This window comes from Ambystoma mexicanum, chromosome 7p (assembly GCF_040938575.1).
Source record: "Ambystoma mexicanum isolate Mex_15411 chromosome 7p, UKY_AmexF1_1, whole genome shotgun sequence".
Classification (NCBI taxonomy): domain Eukaryota; kingdom Metazoa; phylum Chordata; class Amphibia; order Caudata; family Ambystomatidae; genus Ambystoma; species Ambystoma mexicanum.
This window is the reverse complement of record NC_090939.1, coordinates 973634988-973659064: the sequence shown is the minus strand read 5'-3', so window position 1 is coordinate 973659064 and position 24077 is coordinate 973634988.

Below are 24077 nucleotides of genomic sequence, written 5' to 3'. Positions count from 1 at the left end.
ATACACATACATGACACATGCCATCACACAGATGGCATGTACCATAGCCATGTCACACATGTGACAATACGACTGAGAAATGCCTAGTGAAAGTGGTGGAATGCAAACAATCAGCCTGAATGAACACAGAATAATACGCAACTATGTTGTGGCAAGATGACACTTCAAGGGCAACTGGCCTGAGGTTGGGCTGAATGTCTACTGTTGCCAGAAGGGATACTGCAATACCCAAATCCTGGTGCGCAGAATGTATTGGATGAAGCACATGGGTTGTGCAGGTGTGGTCTTGCATCCTGCAGTAATCACCATTTCGCTGTCATGTGCGGACACATACTCCACAAGTGCATCAAGTTCGGCCTGATTGAAGCTGGGCTTCCTTGGTGGGCCGGACTGTGTAGCCGTGTCTGGGGCATCAGCCCGTACTGGACGAGCACTCTTCCTCTTCCGCTTGGAAGGTGGTGGGGATCCTGAGTGTCCTACGCCGCTCTGGACACTAGGGGCAGGAGCCCCGGTAGACTGTGGACTGGGAGTGTGGGAATAAACACTCACCATGGGACTTGGTGCAGGCATTAGCTGAAGTGTGATGTAGTCAGGGGGAACGTCAGCAGGATGGACTGGGACCGACACTGTCCTGGCTTGGAGACTCAGAGCTGGGGTGGATGGAGCCGCAGCTGCCCCTGCAGCCTCCCCACCCTGCCTACTCGGGGCAGCAGATGACATAGCTGCCCCTGATCCACGTGGCCTGGTGACACCAACGTGCACCGCCACACGTGGCCTAGACCTGCTGACCTGGAAGTCAGCCATGGAGTCACCCTGTGCCAGGTCTGGTGCCACAATGGACTGGTCCAACATGGGCTGAGCAGGGATGGTGTCAGCCATGTTACCCTCAACCAGGGGGGGGGCATGGGTGTCCCTGACTGGTCACCCACACATGGGGCTAGGGGCACCCTGGAAGTCCCGGCCACGTCCCCTACCGTATCCACCACGGCCACCTCTTGAGGCTCGGCCACCTTTGCCACCCTTACCGCATGCTCACCTCCCAACCATGGCACTGATGTTGTTGTGCGTATGGGAAGCCCTCACACACACACCATGCACATGGATGACACACATGGTTTCACGTGCCAAATCACTCCGTATCAAGCTGGCCACGCGTAAGCACACGGAAGACCACGCTCCTGCCCAGAAGGCTGAATTACTGCCCCCCAGAACCCCGAGCACGCTCCCACCTGCCATCTGCTGCTGCCTGATTGCCTACTGCCCACGTGCCCTACCATTTGCTGCATGCACATCAGCCAGGGGTGCTGTTGCTGTGACCACCCCTGCTGGAACCGAAGACTCCCGACTGGGATTCCATCGCTCCACAGACCAGCCCCAGGACCCAGTTGCCCACCCACTCCTGCCTCTGGGGTTGTCATGTCGGGCACTGCAACATCTGGCACCACTGGCAACCCCCGGCCAGAGAGGCAGAGAGGCACCAGCTTCACTGCCACCAAAGTTGGTGTCCTGGTGGAGCAAGTCCTGGGGCAGTATGATGCCCTCTTCGGAAGTTTGCGCGCCGACAAGGAAGGGCGGACTCGGATCTGGACGGACATCGTGACTGCCATCAACGCGGAGGGGGTGGCAGTCCGACTATTCCATCATGTCAAGAAGCGCTGGGAGGACTTCAGGTCCAGGACCCTCAACAAGGCCCAGCGCCTCTTGAAGGCAGCAGATGCTAAGGGGCGCCGGTGCCACTTGTCGGACGATCAGATGAGGGTCCTGGAATGCATATCCCCAGCGCTCCACGTCCAGGTCCTTGAGAGGCAGACCCGTCTGGAGTCTGGCGGTAAGTGTACATGCATCATGATTGTAAGCTGTGCGTGTGGTGGTGTGCCAGTAGTGTGCAGGTTGCACATGTGTTTTTATGGGGCCAAGTATGGGGGGGTGTACAGGGCCGTGAGGCTAACACATGCGAGGGCTCTCATGTGTGAGACATGGGTGGTGCTTGTGTGTGTAGGCTTGCATGCCAAATGCAGATGTGTGGGCATACATGTTTGGATGAATGTGTATGTAAGTAGGCATGTTCGTGATGTCACACATGGATGTTGGTTTCAGCTGCATGTATCAGCACTGTGTACATGTGCATGTGTGTGTATTTGACAAGGGTGCAACAGTGATGCAACATGGATGCATGTGACAGCGGGATGTGGAAGGCTGATTGGCAGATGTGACATGGATGCCAATCTTAACACTGCGACAGTTGGCAGAGGTGTACACATGCATGCAAGTGTGGTGGTGTGTGTGCATGTGTAGTGCACTCCCTGTGTTGCATGTGATGTCTGGCTCACCTTTGCCTGCTCATGCTGTTGTATGTGTATGGATGGTGCTGGCTGTTACAATATGGCTGTGTATGGCTCATGTGTGCGAGTTGAAATGACATGTGTGTTGGCGATTGTGATGCCATGTCTGAGGTTTCCCAATGCCACTCATGTACAACTGTCATGTGTGTATGTGTCCATTGTACAGTGCCCTGATGCCTGTGTTTTATTTCTCCCTGTCTGCAGCGTCAACTGATGAAGAGGGCGGAGAAGGTGCTGTGGAGCACAGCGGCAGGGATTGCACCGCCAGCCGGAGACGCAAGGCCCGGTTCCCCTCCCAGGTTGTCATCTCGTTGGGGAGTGAGGAGTCCGGTGCCGCGTCCCAGGCCGCAGCTGCCGGGGGTAGGTCCAAGAGGCGGAGGTCGGAGTTGGACTCCTTGGCAGCAGATGGGGCAGCTGGGACCCCACAGGGCCCAACGGGGGAAGATGGCACAGAGTCATCCAGGTTGGTGGGGGGTTTGGTGGAGGAGGAGGCCGTGCAAGCGACAGAGACGGGGTCTGGAGGTGGGGATTCCACTGGTGCTAGTGGTGCAGTGCAGGACCAGGGACAGGAGGCAGCACAGGCCGCTGCGGAGGTGCCTGTGTGCAATCCTGTCCCTGACCCTGTCACTGCATCATCTTGCACCAGCAGGTATGCCTACATCCAGACCCGTTTTCAGGCAGGGGATGAGCTTACAACAACTGGCCTTCCTCTGCCTGCGGACGTGGCTATCCAGGTACGGGTTGAGCCTGTCCTGACTGGTGTGGTGTTGCTTCAACGGGCCATGCGAGGTGACCTGCAGTCTTTTCATGAGGAGATTGCACTTCATCTCGAATGGCTCATTGACCGCGTCGGCCTACTGGGACAGGTCACCCAGGCCGGATTCCTCCGTTTGCTGGAGCTTGTTCCGACCCCCTCCTCAACTGAACACCCTATGCGCCAGTCGTCCTCCGTGCCATCTTTCCACCCATTTGTCACCTGGGTGCCCTGTGGAGCTGCCTCTGACGGTGCGGCCAGGCTGGTCGAGGACACATCCCTGCCACATTCGGGAGTCGGACGTCCAGCAGGGGTGGCCACATCAACGACTGCACCCCGGCCAGTGGAGGATGTGCAGGCAGCAGGAGCCAGGGCACGGGCACAGGCACAGCAGCAGCAGCAACGAGGTGGGAGCCATGATGGCTCGGGGCCTTCGACATCAGAGGGGCAGGCATCAGCTGGAGGGCAGGAGGACCCAGGATGGGAAGTGTCTTTTGTGTGGCAGCGGTTGGGCCACGCCATAGATGCGGAGCGGCAGCGGGCGGAAGAGGCACGGCTCACGATGGTCAGGGCGGAGAACTCCATGCGGAGGGCCCTGAGGTGGGCCGAGTGCCTCGAGGCAATCCGCAGGGAGTTGGAGGAGAACATGTCATCGGCCCTGCAGACCCTCGGGGCCATGGAGGTGGACCGCCTCCGGGACATTGAGCAGGAGTTCGATGATGCCCTGGCCCGGAACATCCAAAAGTGAGCCGTCGGACTAGCCCACTGCCCTTGTAAATAGTTCTTTAGTGTTAAGTTTCCTTTTGGTTTTGTTTTGTTTTGGGGCGCTTGGACAATGCCCCAACCTCTTGTATATAGTTCTTCATTAGGTAGTATTTTATTTTATAGGTTTCATTTAAAGGATTGGGCACATGGACCCTGGATGTTCACCTTGTACATAGTTTGACAATGGATTTGGATGTTTTTTTTTTTTCACATGGATCAATGTTTTTTTCTTATTTTGGAACATTGGATTTATTTTCTCAGACTGACACTTTGGAGACCTGCTTTTGGATTGCCTTTCATTTGGATTTCATGCATCTTTTTCATTTATTGGACATGCTGGATTTCATTTATTATTTCCATTTTCTTCTGTTCCATTTCATTGCCTTGCTTTTCTGTTTAATACATTATAATTTGGTACTTTAATGTGTGGTATTCTCTCTTTGGTTTCATGCATGTCACAATGTGTGTTCTATCATTCACATACTGTCATTGTGTGGGTTTGACGGATATGTGTTGATGTGCAGACTAGCCATTTGGGATGCATCATGTGCATGTGATTTCTTTGTGGGGTGGATGTCATTCCTGGTGGTGTGTTCGGACTGGGGTGGCGTAGGCAGTGCATTGAGTGGGCATGGGGGCCATGATTATGGATCGTCATGAGGTGTTGGGGGGACATGTATGGGGGCCTGCTGGCAGGTGCCCTGCACTGCTGGGGGGTGGGGGTGCTGGGAGACATGAGTGGGGGCCTGCTGGCAGGTGCCCTGCACTGCTGGGGGGTGGGGGTGCTGGGAGACATGAGTGGGGGCCTGGTGGAGGGTGCCCCTGGATGCTGGGGGGTGGGTGTGCAGGGAGACATGAGTGGGGGCCTGGTGGAGGGTGCCCCTGGATGCTGGGTGGTAGGTGTGCAGTGAGACATGAGTGGGGGCCTGGTGGAGGGTGCCCCTGGATGCTGAGGGGTGGTGGTGCAGGAGGACATGAGTGAGGGCCTGCTGGCAGGTGTCCCACAGTGCTGGGGGTGGGGGTGCTGGGAGACATGAGTGGGGGTCTGGTGGAGGGTGCCCCTGGATGCTGGGGGGTGGTGGTGCAGGGGGACATGAGTGGGGGCCTGCTGGCAGGTGTCCCACAGTGCTGGGGGGTGGGCGTGCTGGGAGACATGAGTGGGGGCCTGGTGGAGGGTGCCCCACAGTGCTGGGGGGTGCGGGTGCAGGGGGACATGAGTGGGGGCCTGTTGGAGGGGGCCCCACAGTGCTGGGGGGTGGGGGTACAGGGGGACATGAGTTGGACATGAGTGGGGGCCTGGTGGAGGGTACCCCTGGATGCTGGGGGGTGGGTGTGCAGGGAGACATGAGTGGGGGCCTGGTGGAGGGTGCACCTGGATGCTGGGGTGTGGGTGTGCAGTGAGACATGAGTGGGGGCCTGTTGGAGGGTGCCCCTGGATGCTGGGGGGTGGTGGTGCAGGGGGACATGAGTGGGGGCCTGCTGGCAGGTGTCCCACAGTGCTGGGGTGTGGGGGTGCTGGGAGACATGCGTTGTTGATCAGTAGTGCAGGGTGACATGCGGCTTGGCTGGGGGGCATGCCCATGGTGGATGGTCTGCCTGCGGACATGAGCTGGGGTGCAGGGTAGTCCCCTGTGGTGTGGGCTGCCTGCAGGGGCCGTGGAGGGTGTAGAGGGAACACCTGGGAGGACCCACACGGCCAATTCACGTGTAGTACTCCCCGGAACCCCTGAAATACACGAACCCTGCTGAATTCGCGTGTGAAACTTCCCACGCACCCCTAAATGACGTGCAAAGGGGTACGTGACAAACACGGACACCCGCTGTGTGAATAATAGCGTGTGCATGTATTTCGTGGGTGCGCGGGAAGTTTAACACGCGATCGGGCATGGGGGAGCATGGTACGTGTATTTCAGGGGCTCGCGGGTTGTTTAACACGCAATCGGGCCTGGGGGAGTAGGGTACCACTCACTGTCTGCTTTGCGTGTAGAAGAAAGCGTAGCCAACACCCACCCGCTGTGAAGTAATAGCGTATGAACCTCAACACCTGCAGAACACACGCACCGCACCCCACGAAAAGCACGTATTGAGAAATGGAAATCCACGTGGGATCTTCAAGCCCTGCCAGGGCAACGCCCGTGCGCGATACGTCACAGAATGGAATCGAGTATGCGTGCTGACGCGCTTACGCGCTAAGGGCCTTTCCTCGAATTACACGCTGATGTGCAGAATTTTCACATGCCAAATCACTCCGTATCAAGCTGGCCACGTGTAAGCACACGGAAGACCACGCTCCTGCCCAAAAGGCCGAATTACTGCCCCCCAGAGCCCCGAGCAGCCTCCCATGAGCCATCTGCTGCTGCCTGCCTGCCTGCCTGCCTGCCTGCTGCCACCGTGCCCTGCCATTTGGTGCCTGCACATCAGCCATCTGCAGGGGTCCAGTTGCTGTGTCCACCCCTGCTGGAACAGAAGACTCCCGACTGGGATACCATCGCTCCACAGCCCAGCCCCAGGACCCAGTTGCCCACCCACGCCTGCCTCGGGGGTCGCCATGTCGGGGCAAACACCATCCGAGACCACTGGCGACCCCCAGCCAGAGGGGCAGAGGGCCACCAGCTTCAGTCAGAAGGAAGTTGGTGTCCTGGTGGAGCTTGTCCTGGGGCATTATGATGCCCTCTTCGGATCATCACGCGCCGACAAGGAAGGACGGACTCGGATCTGGACGGACATCGTGACTGCCATCAACGCGGAGGGGGTGGCAGTCCGACTATTCCATCATGTCAAGAAGCGCTGGGAGGACTTCAGGTCCAGGACCCTCAACAAGGCACGGCGCCTCTTGAAGGCAGCTGATGCTAAGGGGCGCCGGGGCCACTTGTCGGAAGATCAGATGAGGGTCCTGGAACGCATATCCCCAGCGCTCCACGTCCAGGTCCTTGAGAGGCAAACCCGTCTGGAGTCGAGCGGTAAGTGGCCAAGCATTGCTGTGTGAGGCAGGGCATGTTGCAGTGTGCTGGTTGTCTGATACTTGCCTGTATGTGTGACATAGGCCATGTACGCGTGTGTGTGTGCAGGGACATCATGGTCATGCATGTGAGACCAGTAATGTGTGAAGCACATGGTTGGTGTATGTGTTTAAATGCAACATGGGGAGCCCTATGCGGAATGGACACATGAGAGCATGCCAGTCTCTGTTCCTGGACATGGGTGGGGGGGAGGGATGGGTGCTGATGCCATGTACATGTATGGTGTCCATGTCTGTGTGTCTGACCTGCGTGTCTGTGACTTGTGAATGCCATGGATGCATGACACATGTCTGTGACAATGTTCAGAATCACTGATGCAGCCTAGTTATCCTTGCATCCACTGTGTCTGGGGTGTACGAGTCCAGATGGATGAAAGTACAGTAAAGTGTGTGCATGTGATAGGCATGATCCATGATGCATGTGAGTTCAAAAACAACATTGTATGTTTCAAGTGTCCCTTGGACATGTTTGGTAATGTCCATAGCATGCGCCATGCCTGTTACTGCATGTGTTTTGCCTGCACTGACCCATGTGTTGTGGAGGGACATGATGGAAGGGATCTTTGACAGTGCCACTCATCTGCTATTGCTTCCTGTCTAGGGGACCATTGTACAGTACCCTGATGCTTGTGTTCTATGTCTCCATCTACACAGCGCAAAGTGAAGAAGAGGGCGGAGACGGCGCTGTGGAGCAAAGAGGCGGGGATGCCCCCATGGCTGCAGCGGAAGGGGTGGGTGAGCCCCCACAGGGGCTTGCAACGGCGGAAGAAGGGGTGGAGCCATCCAGGTTGGTGCTTTCCACAGAGGAGGAGGAGGCCGCTACTGAGCCGCACATGGGGCCTGGTGGGGGCATCCCTGCTGGTGCAAGTGGTGCAGTCCAGGGGCAGGGGCAGGAGGCAGCACAGGTCACCGTGGAGGTGCCTGTGCATGTCACTGTCCCTGACACTGTGACTGCACCACCATGCACCAGCAGGGATGCCCCATCCCAGGACCGTCCGCAGGTAGGGGGGATGTCCATGTCATCTGACTCCCCTCCACCTGCGGACGAGGGGACCTTCGTGATGAGGTGCGTGCTTCCCGGGGGGAGCACGCACGTCATCACGAAGAGCACTGTGCCAACGTGGCCCAGTTGGGAGCGGCCATGGTCAGGGGTTTCGTACATGTGTCGGGCACTCTGGCGACCCTCTCCTCCTCTGTGGAGGCTATGCGCCAGTCGTTCTCCATGCCGTCTTCCAGCCCAGATGCCACCAGGGCCCCCTGTGGACCTGCCCCGACCAACGCAGCCAACTCGGTGGGGATCCCATCCCTGCCACAGTCGGGAGTCGGAGGTCCAGCAGGGGTGGACACACCAGCAACTGGACCCCAGCAGATGGAGGATGTGACGGCATCATCGGGCAGGGCACGTGCACGACGGCGTCGGTGGATTCCCTCAGCCTGGATGCCGTCGTGCTGGCACAGGCAGTTGCGTCGGAGGCAGCGACAGGCTCGACGTGGGAGGCATCATGACTCGGGGCCATCAACATCAGGGGTGCAGGCATCGGCCGGAGGGCAGGAGAACCCTGGAATGGGAGTGTCTTCTGTGTGGGAGCGGTTGGGCCAGCAGATAGGTGCGGAGCGGCAGCGGGCAGAGGAGGAACGGCTCACAATGGTCAGGGCGGAGAACTCCATGCAGAGGGCGCTGAGGCGGGCTGAGTGCCTCGAGGGTATTCGCAGGGAGTTGGAGCTGGACACTGCATTATCCCTGCGAGACCTCGGGGCCAGGGAACATGCCCACCTCCAAGCCATTGAACAGGAGTTTGATGATGCCCTGGCCCATGACAACAACCAGTGAGCCGGCGGACTAGCCCTCTGCCCTTGTTAATAGTTATGTTGTTAGTGTTAGGTTTCCTTTGCTTTTTAATTTTTTTTGGACCTTTTGGACAATGGACCACATTTTTGTATATAGTTTTTTTATTAGGTAGTATTATTAGATAGGTTTCATTTCTTCTGTTGGGATCATGGACCCTGGATTGTTTATCTGTATATAGTTGAGTGTTGGATTTTATTTTTTTATTTGGAATTTACCCATGGAGCAATGGTTTTCAGTTTTGATTTTCCATTGGATTTACTTTTTTGAACTGTGACTTTGGACACCTTTCCTTTGGATTATGATTTGTGGTTTTACATTATTTTACGGACATGCTGCTTTTGGTTTTTAATTCCCATTGTCGTTTGTTTATTTTTGATTCCATTTATGATGCTTTTAATACATTTTCTTCATCAAACTTCAATGTGTAGTATCATCTCATTGGTTTCATGCATATCATGATATGGGTTTTGACATTCACTGACACCCATTGTGTGTATGTGAGGGACATGTGTTCATTTACATACTTGCCATTGGGGTTGTATCATGTAATTGCCATTTCTAAGTGGGTGGATGCAATACTTGGGTGGGTGTTTGGCATGTGGAGGCAGCCCATAAGGGCCAGGGATCTAGATTGTGATGACGTGTTGGCTGGGGGACATGAGTCGGGGCCTGGTGGAGGGTGCCCTGCACTGCTGGGGGGTGGGAGTACTGGGAGACATGAGTTGGACATGAGTGGGGGCCTGGTGGAGGGTGCCCCTGGATGCTGGGGGGTGGGGGTGCTGGGAGACATGTGTGGGGGCCTGGTGGAGGGTGCCCCTGACTGCTGGGGGGTGGGGGTGCAGGGGGACATGAGTTGGACATGAGTGGGGGCCTGGTGGAGGGTGCCCCTGGATGCTGGGGGGTGGGGGTGCTGGGAGACATGTGTGGGGGCATGGTGGAGGGTGCCCTGCACTGCTGGGGGGTGGGGGTGCTGGGAGACATGAGTGGGGGCCTGGTGGACGGTGCCCTTGACTGCGGGGTGTGGGGTGCAGGGGGACATGAGTTGGACATGAGTGGGGGCCTGGTGGAGGGTGCCCCTGGATGCTGGGGGGTGGGGGTGCAGGGGGACATGAGTTGGACATGAGTGGGGGCCTGGTGGAGGGTGCCCCTGGATGCTGGGGGGTGGGGGTGCTGGGAGACATGTGTGGGGGCATGGTGGAGGGTGCCCTGCACTGCTGGGGGGTGGAGGTGCTGGGAGACATGAGTGGGGACCTGGTGGAGGGTGGCCCTGACTGCTGGGGGGTGGGGGTGCAGGGGGACATGAGTTGGACATGAGTGGGGGCCTGGTGGAGGGTGCCCCTGGATGCTGGGGGGTGGGGGTGCTGGGAGACATGAGTGGGGGCATGGTGGAGGGTGCCCTGCACTGCTGGGGGGTGGGGGTGCTGGGAGACATGAGTCGGGGCCTGGTGGAGGGTGCCCCTGACTGCTGGGGTTTGGGGGTGCAGGGGGACATGAGTGGAGGCCTGGTGGAGGGTGCCCCAGGATGCTGGGGGGTGGGGGTGCAGGGAGACATGTGTGGGGGCCTGGTGGAGGGTGCCCTGCACTGTTGGGGGGTGGGGGTGCTGGGAGACATGTGTGGGGGCCTGGTGGAGTGTGCCCCTGGATGCTGGGGGGGTGCTGGGAGACATGTGTGGGGGCATGGTGGAGGGTGCCCTGCACTGCTGTGGGGTAGGGGTGCTGGGAGACATGAGTGGGGGCCTAGTGGAGGGTGCCCCACAGTGCTGGGGGTGGGGGTGAAGGGGGACATGAGTTGGACATGAGTGGGGGCCTGGTGGAGGGTGCCCCTGGATGCTGGGGGGTGGGGTGCAGGGAGACATGTGTGGGGGCCTGGTTGAGGGTGCCCCTGAATGCTGGGGGGTGGGGGTACAGGGGGACATGAGTTGGACATGAGTGGGGGTCTGCTGGCAGGTGCCCCATAGTGCTGGGGGGTGGGGGTGCTGGAAGACATGCGTTGTTGATCAGTAGTGCAAGGTGACATGTGGCTTGGCTGGGGGGCATGCCCATGGTGGATGGGCTGCCTGCGGGACATGAGCAGGGGTGCAGGGTAGTCCCCTGTGGTGTGGGCTGCCTGCAGGGGCTGTGGAGGGTGTAGAGGGAACACCTGGGAGGACCCACACGGCCAAATCATATGTAGTACTCCCCGCGCACCCCTGAAATACACGTACCCTGCTGAATTCGTGTGTGAGACTTCCCGCGCACCCCTGGAACACACGTACCCAGGACAATCGCCTGTGGAACTTCCCGCGCACCCCTGAAAAACACGTACCCTGCTGAATTCGCGTGTGAAACTTCACGCGCACCCCTGAAATACACGTGCCCTGATGGAATCGCGTGTGAAACTTCCCGCGTAACCCTGAAATACATGTATCCTGCTGAATTTGCATGTGATACTTCCCGCGCACCCCTGGAATACACGTACCTAGGACAATCGCGTGTGGAACTTCCCGCGCACCCCTGAAATACACGTACCCTGCTGAATTTGCGTGTGAAACTTCCTGCGCACCCCTGAAATACACGTGCCCTGATGGAATCGCGTGTGAAACTTCACGCGCACCCCTGAAAGACACATACCCTGCTGAATTCGCGTGTGAAACTTCATGTGCACCCCTGAAATACACGTGCCCTGATGGAATCGCGTGTGAAACTCCCTGCGCACCCCTGAAATACACATACCCTGCTGAATTTGCGTGTGATACTTCCTGCGCACCCCTGGAATACACATACCCAGGACAATCGCGTGTGGAACTTCCTGCGCACCCCTGAAATACACGTACCCTGCTGAATTCGCGTGTGAAACTTCCTGCGCACCCCTGAAATACACGTGCCCTGATGGAATTGCGTGTGAAACTTCACGCGCACCCCTAAAATACACGTACCCTGCTGAATTCGTGTGTGAAACTTCACGCGCACCCCTGGAATACACGTACCCAGGAAAATCACGTGTGGGACTTCCGGCGCACCCCTGAAATACACGTACCCTGCTGAATTTGCGTGTGAAACTTCCCTCGCACCCCTGGAATACACGTACCCAGGACAATCGCGTGTGGAACTTCCCGCGCAACCCTGAAATACACGTACCCTGCTGTATTCACGTGTGAAACTTCCCGCGCACCCCTGAAATACACGTGCCCTGATAGAATCACGTGTGAAGCGCACCCCTGAAATACACGTACCCAGGACACTCGCGTGTGAAACTTCCCGCGAACCCCTAAAACACACATTCCCCGCTTGGAGTTTGCTGTTTGGCAGCCCTGTGAACTGGTCCAGGGTTAGCGCAGACATTTGCGATGAATTGGGGATTTTGATGGCTTTTCCTTGCGCGAGGGCATTCTTGGGGGCGTAACTGGCGCTGCTGCAGGGTCGCTGCGCCACTCTGCGCCACGGCTGGTTTTGGAGGCTAAAATCCATGAATACGCTGTGCGATGAAATGGATTTTATCGCACGCGGCTGGCGCAGTGTATCGCACGGGGACACTGTGCGCCAGCCGCGTGCGCCACTTTTGTGCGAAATTCTATGAATTACCCTGTTAGTTTTGATACTCCAGATCAGGACCTGATCAAAGTGCAAAAAGAAGACCTTATTCTAGGCCTGTTTTATAACCATTTGCTAGACACAGAACAAAATCCTCTGACTAAAGAGGGTTGCAAAGGGAAAGAGGAATTGAGACTTTTATTAAAAAAAAACTAAAGGAAAATTAGATTACAAGACGAACTGATGATTAGAGAATCTGTGACAGGCCAAACACAATGGGTAGTACCTTTGTCATTTCGGGCATTGATTTTACATCATGCCCACGATGCCATAACTGCAGGACACAGACGTTCACCAAAAACTTTGGACATTTTAAAAGATTACGCCAAAAGCTATTGCGAACAATGTGATCTGCACTCAGTGCCACATGGTGCTGAGCGTGAGGGATGAAAATTTAAAAAGTGTGCCCCATTTCCCCTTTGAGGTTGGCTCTGAAAAGATCTTTTTTGGGGTTTTTTTGCAGATGCTTCGGAAACACCATTTATTTTGTATTTATTTGTTTTTTTTCTTATTATTTTCCTCCAAAAATCTTCACGTTAGCTTCTCCAAAGCAACCCTTATGTTCCAAAACAGCATGGCATTTCCCATAAAAGATAACGAAATACCATCTTCTTTAAAATAAAAAACATTACCAGAATCAATGTTCTCATTATTACAAAAGAACATACCAGCTCTAAGCATGAAAGCAAACATGCCTCGGTTGATTGCACATCTTGCAATATTTTGCTGAGGACAAAAAACACAACTATTGTTCCATACTGCTCTAGGTAGCAGAAAAATAACCTTGGCATTTGGAAGGACTTTCATGATTGCCTGAACCAAGTTTTGCAGATCTTGCAACAAAGTAGGGGCACTGACATAGCCCAAAAGCACAGCACCACAGTGTAGGACAAATACATGTGGACTATGAAACCTAGCCATATCCTGACAAACTACTAGTATTGCCTGCAGATTCAAATCAGGCACAGTGCTCCATACCACAACCACTCCTGTTGTGTCAAAATGGTTAGCCACATTCCTAGATTAAGCATACTGCTCCAAACCATTCACAAACATATCTCCAACCACCAACACCCTGACTTTCAACACCTCTGCCAACTTCACTACACACAGCCTCTCTCAATACGAAGCAGAATCTCAACACCTGATTGGCTAATCCTCAAAATACACTCCCACTTCATGCTCGGAAACCCCGGATGTGGCATGTCCTGTCTGCAAACAACCGCACTGTCCGCGGAGCGTGTAAGTAACACTGGGGCAGCCCTTCTACCCTTTCCACTGCACTGTCTGCACCACTTTCCTCATTGGCTACTGTTAACCAGTCACACAATCATCCACCAATCACATCCAAGAACTCTACATCTAACTCTGTCATCACAGATCAGCACTTTAGATGTTCTATTGATCACTCTCAGTACAATGCTGTGACTGCAAAGGACCTACAGCAACAACTACTATAAAACTCCCCAGGATTTCTACTTGCAGATTCACTCACATGCATGAACACAGACTACAGGTATGAATATTTTCTACACAGTACATGTACACCTCTTCTAGTAATACAATACATCCCGGGAGCATAGCTCAGCGGCAACGTGCGCACTTTGAAAGAAAAACGACATGAAGCAACACAGATTCGATCCCCGAGTCCGCGCTTAGAAACCTCTGGGTGTTTAAGTGCGTTATAAATACGCAACTAAGACAAAATAATTAAGCAACTAAAAAACACACAATTCCTGTATCAGCGCCTCGATGCCCGCGGGCTGTGTAAGCACTTTAAATATGCAAAATAAAATAAATAAAAATATGAACAGAGTAACTGCCACTTACCCTGTATAAACTGTAAAATGAACTTACTGTCACTTCTGCCATCTGCTATGATGAAGTGTCAATTGCAAACCTTTCAGCTCTCTAAACGTTTGTTTACACACACACCTATCTAAAAAAATATTGTTTCATATTATAAGATAGGAAAAATAACAGTATAATTATGAAAAAGACTGTCCAGTGTAATATAAAATTACATGCAGCCAGGATGAGTGCATACATCTTCATTCAAGCACACACGCAGACAATATAATTAGAAATGCTCGCAGATCAAACAACACCACTGCCTCTATATGAAATCCTTCTGCTTTATTTCCCACACCTTCACAAAGCCATACATTGAATACTTTTATGTACAATCTCAGCCATTTACCCTGTAAAAATAGCAAAAAAGCATATCATTATTTCTTAACATCCATTAACATAACATTAAAAAAACAAGTGTGCTCTATACGTTTACTATTATACTCATTTGAAAAACATATTCAACTAACAGATTCTAAATAAAATATACAGGATGCACATAGGCAAAGGAAAGTGCAAAACAATGTCTACATTAACAAAAGTGCTATAAACACACATATGCACTAACTTCTATTTTTTACAATTTCAGTGAAGACCATTCTCCTGAAAAGCAGCAGCGTCTGAAGTACGAACAAGGACTTAGAATAAACCTACTCTTTCCATACAAAAAAGTAAGTACAAAACTAACATAATGTTCTGTTACTCAAACACACTAGCATTTTAGTATTTTAGAAGAAACAAATATATAACCCTTTACCAGTAGATGTAGTATTAGTGCTTCCCCTTACCAGTTGCATACTTTATATTGTCATCTGAAGCCCAGTATAGTAACACACAAACACAAGAATAGCCTTCCCAACTTGATGTAGCTGCCCATTGCACAATCACACACCTCCACAATCATACTTACCATCATATCCAGAAACTCATGCACAAAGCACGCATACACTGCACAACAGCCCAACCCACACTTTCTTTTTTCTCCAAAAGACCCCAAAGAATGCCTACCAAACAGCAACTCTGTAGAAAGCAACGCAGAAGTAGAGCAAATCAAAATAAAAGTGACCAAAATAAGCATCCATCTCTAGCAGATTTTGTACAAAAAGTTCAAACAAAACAGCCAATACAGTCATTAAGCAAAACAAAACAAGCTTCCAGTACAGAAACATTCCCTCCTCTATCAAAATGTAAAACCAAACAGAAAGTAATTAACAAGCCTTCAGCTACCACTACTGCTAACGCTGCACCTATAAATCTTGATGTAGTGGCAAGTTAGCATACCAAAAAAAATGTTTTGCAAAAAGGTTCCGCCACAGAGTCCTTCAGAACCTTGTAAAAACAGGAGAGAAATCATGCACAACCCTTGAAACCTACCGTTGAAAATTAATCCTAGAAGCTCTCGTAGACAGTGCAATCCTTCTCTAAAGGAAGTTATTTATTTTAATTTTAAACTGGATGAAACCACTAACAAAACTAACTACTAAACTCCAAAAAAAGACTTCTCAATAAACGAATATCAACAAAAATAGCTTCTTAAACATCTGTGGAGGTGAATGGAGTTACACCATGACCACAGAACCATATTGTAATGAAGAAGCATATAAACACAAGCAAACAAACCCAATTGCCATACATAGCTGTGGACGAGGGTATGAAAAACTTAATAACACCATTATGGAACAAGAAACTCTGCTCACAAAAATATCCCCAGAAAACTCATTATCACCTCCCCATTCTACTCAACCAAAACGTCCAGTCTACAATTGGCCGTGTGCATCATTAGCCTGCATTTCAGGACCTATTTGCAAAAGCACCTTCCATCATATTAAAATGATATCAACACATCATTCAACTTTAAGAAATCTAGTCCAAAAACTCTACTATGCTAAAAGTCCTGCTTTAGCACCAGCCAATTTAAATAACAATCTTCTACATGGTACAGCCAAGCAACTACTCGAAGAAATAGAGCATATCCAGAGAAAATATTTTGGAATTGAAAGCCACTTACAAAATGAAATAGATGTACAACAAACTAGCAACTACTGTACAAATAGCAACCTTCTTTTAAACACATACAAAAAAGAAATACTCAAGTTTAAAAGTACCTCTGCTGAAGTACCAAACCATGTGTGTGTGTGTGTTGCCTCAGGACTTCTTATAAAAGTACCACAAAAACTATAGACATAACGTACTAAATAGAAGACAATGAAGATTCCAATTATCTCTCTACCTTATAGCAGAAAACAAATACGACATTACTGACCCCCTAATACTTTGCAATTACAGCACTGCAAAACTTGACAACAACCAAACACCTTCACGTGCTATCACAAATAACTTGGAATTATTCCCATTACCAAAAACCCTGTAACAACAAAATGTATGTAATTCAAACAGTGCACCCATTTCAAGCAATAATACGCCTCCAACCAAAAACAGAAAAATTATCTCCCTCTGAATTAGTCAAAGGCATTTGTGGCAAAGTAGTTTATTTACCATTAGATCTCAAAGAAAATGTACACACTCTATGAGTGCAACGGCCAATAGGTCAATCTTTAATTGTCTTAGTAAATGGCGTACCTACAAAAGACAAAAACATTTGGCAAGAACTTGTGGACTTACATAAAGTTAGACAAGCCCTGCAATTTCTAGAAAACAACAATGAATACTACAAAGAAGTTAATATTGAAGAAAACCTGAGAGAAACCATTGAAATAATTCTAGAGTCACCAAAAACTGGTAAATTTGAACTTCTAAATCCTGCTACAGAATCCAATATTTTAGACCATTATACAATTCATCCTTTACACTCTAACGACACTATAGATGATGCACTGGAAATGTACCAAATGCGACAAGCCAAAGGATCTCCAATCAGCATATGGGAAAAAAGTATAGAAGCACAGGCCTTTCCTCTACTCTTTCCTACTGGAAAAGGAGGAAGGTACGATGATAGACCCACACAGATAAAAGCATCAGAATATCGCTCTCTACTAATGTATTCTGACGACCCCAGATTCAGACAAAACGTGGAATACATATTCCAACTTCTCTTTGAAAGTGAACTAGAAACTCTATGCTACAGAGTTGCACACACATTAAAATCAGGTACCCATTTTCAAAATATGTCAGCCTTGCAATTATTACAAAAAGTGAAAGAAAAAGATGAGGTTTTACATTCAAGTATTACAAATCTTTTAGCAAACATGCATGGTACAAAAGAATACTGGTTCCGACGTCACAGAGATGTACGCTGTATGATAAGAAACCTTGGCCCATCCACTTGGTTTGTTACATTAAGTTGTGCAGAATATGCATGGGAAGATTTACACGATTTCCTACCCATAGCAAACAAAAATAAAACAAACATAGATATAAAGACACCAGGAGAACTCCGCTCTCTAGATCCTGTAAATGTATAAAGATATTTCCATCATCGCTTAATTGCTATGCTATACTTTATTTGTAATAAGACTGTTCCTCCCCTCGGAGAAATTTAACACTTCTTTTGGAGAAAAGAATACCAAGCCAGCGGAGCACAACACATCCACATGCTATTATGGATTAAACATGCTCCTAAATTTGGTCAGGACAGAGATGCCACTGTTTTGCAGTTCATCCAAAAATATGCCACTTGTGAAATCCCTTCACAAACAACACACAGTGACCTTCATGCACACATTTTACAGTTTCAAAGGCACAAATGTGGGAAATATTGTTGTTGCAAATATTAAAAAGGGAAATACTAAACACAAATTCTGCTTTGGTTTCCCTAGATCAGTTTCAACAGCAGGTCAAGTAAACAACTTCATGTCTTCAGTCAGACATAGTGTCAAAGGTAAATCGCCTAAGAACACATATTACATAAAAAGAACAGAAGAATCAAAATACATCAATGATTACAATGCAATCATTGCCCTCCTATGGAATGCAAACATAGATGTGCAGTACATTGCAGACGATTCCACTGCAGTTGCACGATATGTCACATCCTACTTAACCAAAACAGAGAAAACAGAGCATCAGGACCTCTGGGATGACATATCATCTGACAAAACACTATCACAGAAATTGTACAGCTTAGGCATAAAAATGCTCTCCGATAGAGAATGTGGCTGCTATGAAGCTGCAGACTGTTTAGCTGGTACTGCCTTGTATGGAAAAACTGACAATATAGTATGGCTAAGTCTTGGTCCCCTAGAAAAAGAGTTCTCAAATCATATGCGGACATAGAAACAATAGCCAAAAATGATCCCAACAGCCAAGACATTTTGAAAAACAATTTACTAGACACATACTACCCAAACAGGAGTACCATTTTGGAAACCATGTGTCTCTACCATGTAGCCCAAAAGTTCACATACAGAAATAATGTAAACCAGATGAAAAGAAAGGTAGATACAGAGGGGTAAATTGTGAAGGCAGCTTAGTGAAACATACCAAACAAAGCTTAATTAATCATATCAAATTGTCATTAAAAACTCCTCAACATAAAGGACTGTATTACATGTCCCTGCTACAATGTTTTAAACCATGGAGAAAAGAAGAAGAATTACTGGATACATATGACTCCTATGAAGACGCTTTCAAAGCAAATAAAAACACTATAACAGACGTAAACTTTACATAGTACCAAACAATGTTGCACAATGAACAGCAACACGAAGAAGAACTCCACACCCAACTACAAGTGGACACGCCCGACAGTAGTCAACCTTCTGTAACAGGAAGCCAAGAGCCACTTGGACAGCCACTAATAGCAAATGAGGCAGAATTAGCCATGATAGAAGTAGAAAACACCATGGCCCTCATTACGACCCTGGCGTTAAGGGTTTACCGGTACTGGTAAGGGTACCGGTACTGATAATCCCTTAACGCCTGATTACGAGGTCCCTTTGTGGGTCCCGACCTTAACAGCTGGTCTGTACCAGCCATTAAGGTAGGGACCCGCAAAGGGACCTTGAAGGTGATTACGGTACCGCATTTTGCGGTACCATAATTACTGCCTTCCACATTCCCATTGAGCCCTATGGGGCAAAAATGGGAATGGGGAAGGGCCAATGGTAAATGGGGAATTATCGCCCCGCCAACCTTGGAATGGGGCGGTAATTCCCCATGTCACCATGGCGGATCGGGTACATTACCGGCGTTAACAGTGGCGCTAATAGCGCCATTGGTTAACGCCAGGGTCGTAATGAGGGCCCATGTGTCAGTATGAACAAGCTACAGAAGACTTCGCTGTACTAAAATCACAACTGAACAATGAGCAGCGTAGCATTTTCCAAGAAATAACAAAACAAATTGAACATGGTGTGCAATATGAAAATAAAAACTGTACCTGCCATGAATACAAACCTATACTGCTATACGTGAGTGGTGAAGCTGGTTCAGGCAAAACATTCTTAATCAAAATCATCAGCAAGTTCCTTCAACAACTGACAAACAACAAACTGTCAGCTGTTGTAACTGCCCCCACAGGTTTAGCTGCCTACAACATAGGCGGTGTCACTTTACACCAATTACTACTCCTTCCAGTAGAACACCAAAACAAATTAGACTATTACAAACTTTCCACAGAAGCTGCAATGGAACTACGCAGAGTTTTCAAACAAATGAAAATGCTGCTAATAGATGAGGTGAACATGGTATCCAACCTAATGTTGGCTTTGATTCACCTCAGATTACAAGAGGTCCTCAAAACAGTCTATCAACAGCTCTTTGGAGGAAAACACATTATTGTTTTCGGAGATCTTCTTCAATTGACACCAGTGAAAGCTGAACCTATTTTTAAAACCTTAGGGCACAAACTGTGCCGTAAAACTCTTGGCAGCATAGGAAATGTCAACCATTGGCAACATTTACAATACAGTGAATTAACAGAAAACATTTGCCACTCTGCAGACCTCACATACGCCAACATTTTAAAAAGTATTAGAGTTGGTGTACTATCTCAAGAAGCACAAGCAATATTAAAAACCAGGCACATCCTTGCACTCTATGGCCATAACTCATGTGCTACTGATGTCATGGAACAATTAGCACACAAAAATGTCAATTGTATGTCCTTGATGCCAGTTCTTGCAAGCTGTTCAAAATTCAATGAAACAATGTTGAAAAAAGAAATGCAACCAATAATTGAAATTTGCTCCACAGATAAAGTGGACGTACATGGTATGACACTGCCCATGTGTCAACAAGCCACAACAAGACTGAATACCCTAGAAAACTCTATCTCCAACACAGCTGGTTTGGAGAAAATATTAAAATTATCTTTAAACTGTAGAGTAATGCTTAAACGTAACCTTGATGTGGTTCAAGGTCTAGTTAATGGAGCACTTGGTACAGTTGTTGGCTTTCAAACATACCCACGTGACAACAACATTCAATTTGTCAATATTCTCTTTAACAAACTGTCAGAAGTTAAAAGGATAGTACGCTCAACAGCCCGCTTCCTTCTTTTCAAAGACATATATGTACGCAGAGAACAATTTTCACTAACTTTAGCATACGCAGTTACTATTCACAAATTACAAGGTCTTACCCTAGATAAAGCATTAATAGATGTTGGTAGCACAGTCTTTAAAGAAGGCATGAGCTATGTAGCACTATCACGCTTACGTACACTTGACGGGCTATTTCTAATCAACTTTGATACAAGTAAAGTAAATGCAGATATTCCTTGCATTCTAGAACATAATAGGCTACGTTCAGTCCATACCCCCATCTAAAAACCTATCCTGTTCCACAAAAAGCAAAACGTTGTAAAAGAAAACGACTTCAAACTGAAACGATACAGGATATCACTACAATTCCTCCAAAGAAAAAAAAAAGAAACTAATACTTCATCAAGTACCACAACCAAAGAAGAATCTACTGGTCAAAGTAACTCAACTACTTCTTCAAATAAGCAACAAAAACTCTGAACAAATGACTTCGACACTGTCAGTTCCATTCAAATTTCAACTATAACTGCTGTAAATTGCTACGCAAATGTAGCAATAAATATGTTATTCCAATTGCCATCAATTATTGAGAACATTTACTTACACAGTACAGACCAATTGTGTTTGCAAATGTTAGTCCTTCATAGAAATGCAACCAACAATCCTGACAACACTTACAGTGTTCATGGAATAAGACAGGAATTGGACTACTCTGCTGGAATTGTCAAATTCACTATAAACTCACAAGAATTCTAATGTACTTACTACAAGTACTGGAAAACAAAAACATACCTATAAATGAAATCTTTCAGATTTTATACATGTGGAAACATACATGCACTCTCTGCAACCATGTGGCACAGGAAGAAGTCCCTAATGAACGCTTTGTGTATGTATCCATACCTAACTGTGAATCCATTCCATTTCAGCAACTTGTACAAAATGTAAACCATGTCAGATTATGTATTACCTGCAATTCAGATAATTGCTCCACCTTACAAATACAGACACATAGTAAATACGAAATAGTAATGCTTTTACGTTACAATACAGATGGTGCCAAAACCACTGTACGCTGACTGAATTCACACATGGTCAAGTATCACTTAGTAAGAAAACCTTCACAACAGTAGGTAAAATCTACGACGCAGGAGCCACAACCAATGCAGGTCACTACACTGCATATATAAAAAAGAATTGTGGATGGTTTGAATGTAATGATAGTACCATTACTCTGAAGCAGAGATTGCCAGCAAATCTTGTAAACGCTTACTTAATATTCTTAAAACCAAAATCTAATACGTAATCTGTGTATGAACATAAGCAAAACTTCAACTTCAAAACTGTGCACAGTTAGAGTACACCAACATGTATCTAACTGCCCCAAGATTCTGCAACAAGCAAACAGATAAATACTACTAAAATGTAACAAGAAATACACAGTTAGAATACGCCAACCGGTATCTAACTGCCCCAAAAAATCTACAACAAGCAAACAGATAAACAAATACTACTAAAATCAAACAAGAAATATACAGTTAGAATACGCCAACAGGTATCTAATTGCCCCAAAAATCTGCAACAAGCCAAAGATAGAAGATTAGCAAGAAACAAGAAATAAACAGTAAAACAATGAAAGAAATATATTGTATCACAACATAGAAGGTGTTTTTTTTATCCAGCATGGATTTTATTTCCCACAGACCCAATGATTTAGAAAACAAACACAGAAACTGAGCAAATTGCACAGTACACTGGTTTGATCTATAGTACTTGTAAAGTACTAGATATGAGGGTTAAAAAAATACAGAAATGCCTATTATGCAATGAAATAACTCATTATGAACTTCCTGCTCTAACATATGATCTTTTCTTTTATCACAGAGATCGAAAAAGTATATCTGGTCCAGTTACCCACGTCATGAAAAAAACTGCATACAACCACAAAAAACTCAACCAGTAAGTAAACAATAAATAAACTCAGAAACACTGCACTCCTTGTTACAAACTCCACAATCTTAACTGCATAACCTAGCCAAAACTTCACGTATAAACTCTACAAATGAAACAGTACACAAGTTTTTGGGTTGTGGATATTTGCTGGGTGTTTGATTCTATGGGTGTGTTATGCTGCGGTGGTTGTGGCCAGGGTCTAGAGTCTTGGGTGCATGGCCTACGGCCTACGGCCTTCGGCCATGCACCCAAGACTCTAGGCCCTGGCTACAACCACTGCAGCATAACACACCTATAATGCCAAACATTTTGAGTGTGGTATGTGAGCTGCTTATAGGGGATAGTAATTACAATCAATCCTCTACTAACAACCCAAAGCCAACATCATACTAAAGTAAAATAGCCAGTAGTGCATTTATTATGTCCGCAGACAACCGTGTCGACTGCCGACATGGTGAACACATTAGGGGCACCTGCCACCTAAACACATACAGTATTTGACCCATCTCTTACTCCTCAATCCTCCCCAAGCACTTCTGCACACCAACACACTCCCCAAAATTGCATTTTGCCTCTGTTCACCGATGCGCTGTCGGCAGATCCAAGAGGGCGGGCGCATCGAAACAATGTGATGCACCTCACGCCTCATCTCAGCCAATCAGAGAACAGGTTGCCTGTCCATAGACATGACGTATGCCGATTAGCCAATCGTTGTCCTGCCCGCGGAGCGAACAATGAAGTGTGTCCGCGGAGCGGACATAGATATCACTAATTTTTTTGTCTTACGTTTTGGTCATTTAAAAAAAAACTACTGGATGGATTTACACCAAATTAACAAAAGCACGCGTTTGAGACTAAGCTGCCACTCCTGCCGCAAATTTGGTCAAAAACCGTCCAGCGGTTTGAGCTGTAGGCGTGCACAAAGTTTTTCCCCATTATGTCTATGGGAGAAAAAGACATTTCGGGACCCGCCTATAACTTTGCACCCCCTGGACCAAACCTCACTAAAATTTGCAAAAAAACTCAGAGTGGGCCATATAGTTTGGTGAGGATTCGTCCAGGGGGAGCAAAGTTATAAGCCACCCAAAAAGTGCTCTTCCTATGGGATTAGCAACTTAACCATAACTACACAGCCACTACCGCGGGCTGTGTAATATATATACATATACAAACTAACAGTGTACAAAATAAGCTAGTGAGCCTGGAGACAAAAATGGACCAATTGATGAACAGTTTTGGTGAATTAAAAGAATTTGTACAGAAACATATAATGGGCAATATTAAATACCACTACCTCACCTGCACGTGTACCCCTTACCCCTGTCCAAGCCAACCATCCCCACAAATTCCATGTTCACAAAGATGTTATGCTGAGACCCCAATCCCATCCTCCCCTGATAACCAAACTGTGGAAAACCCCAAGTCCCCTGTATATGTTTCCATTTCTGCTACCCCTTCCATTTGATAGTTGTGTCTATTAATGTGTGTTAATAAAGTTCTATGTGTATAATGTTGCTGTGTGTGTGTGTTT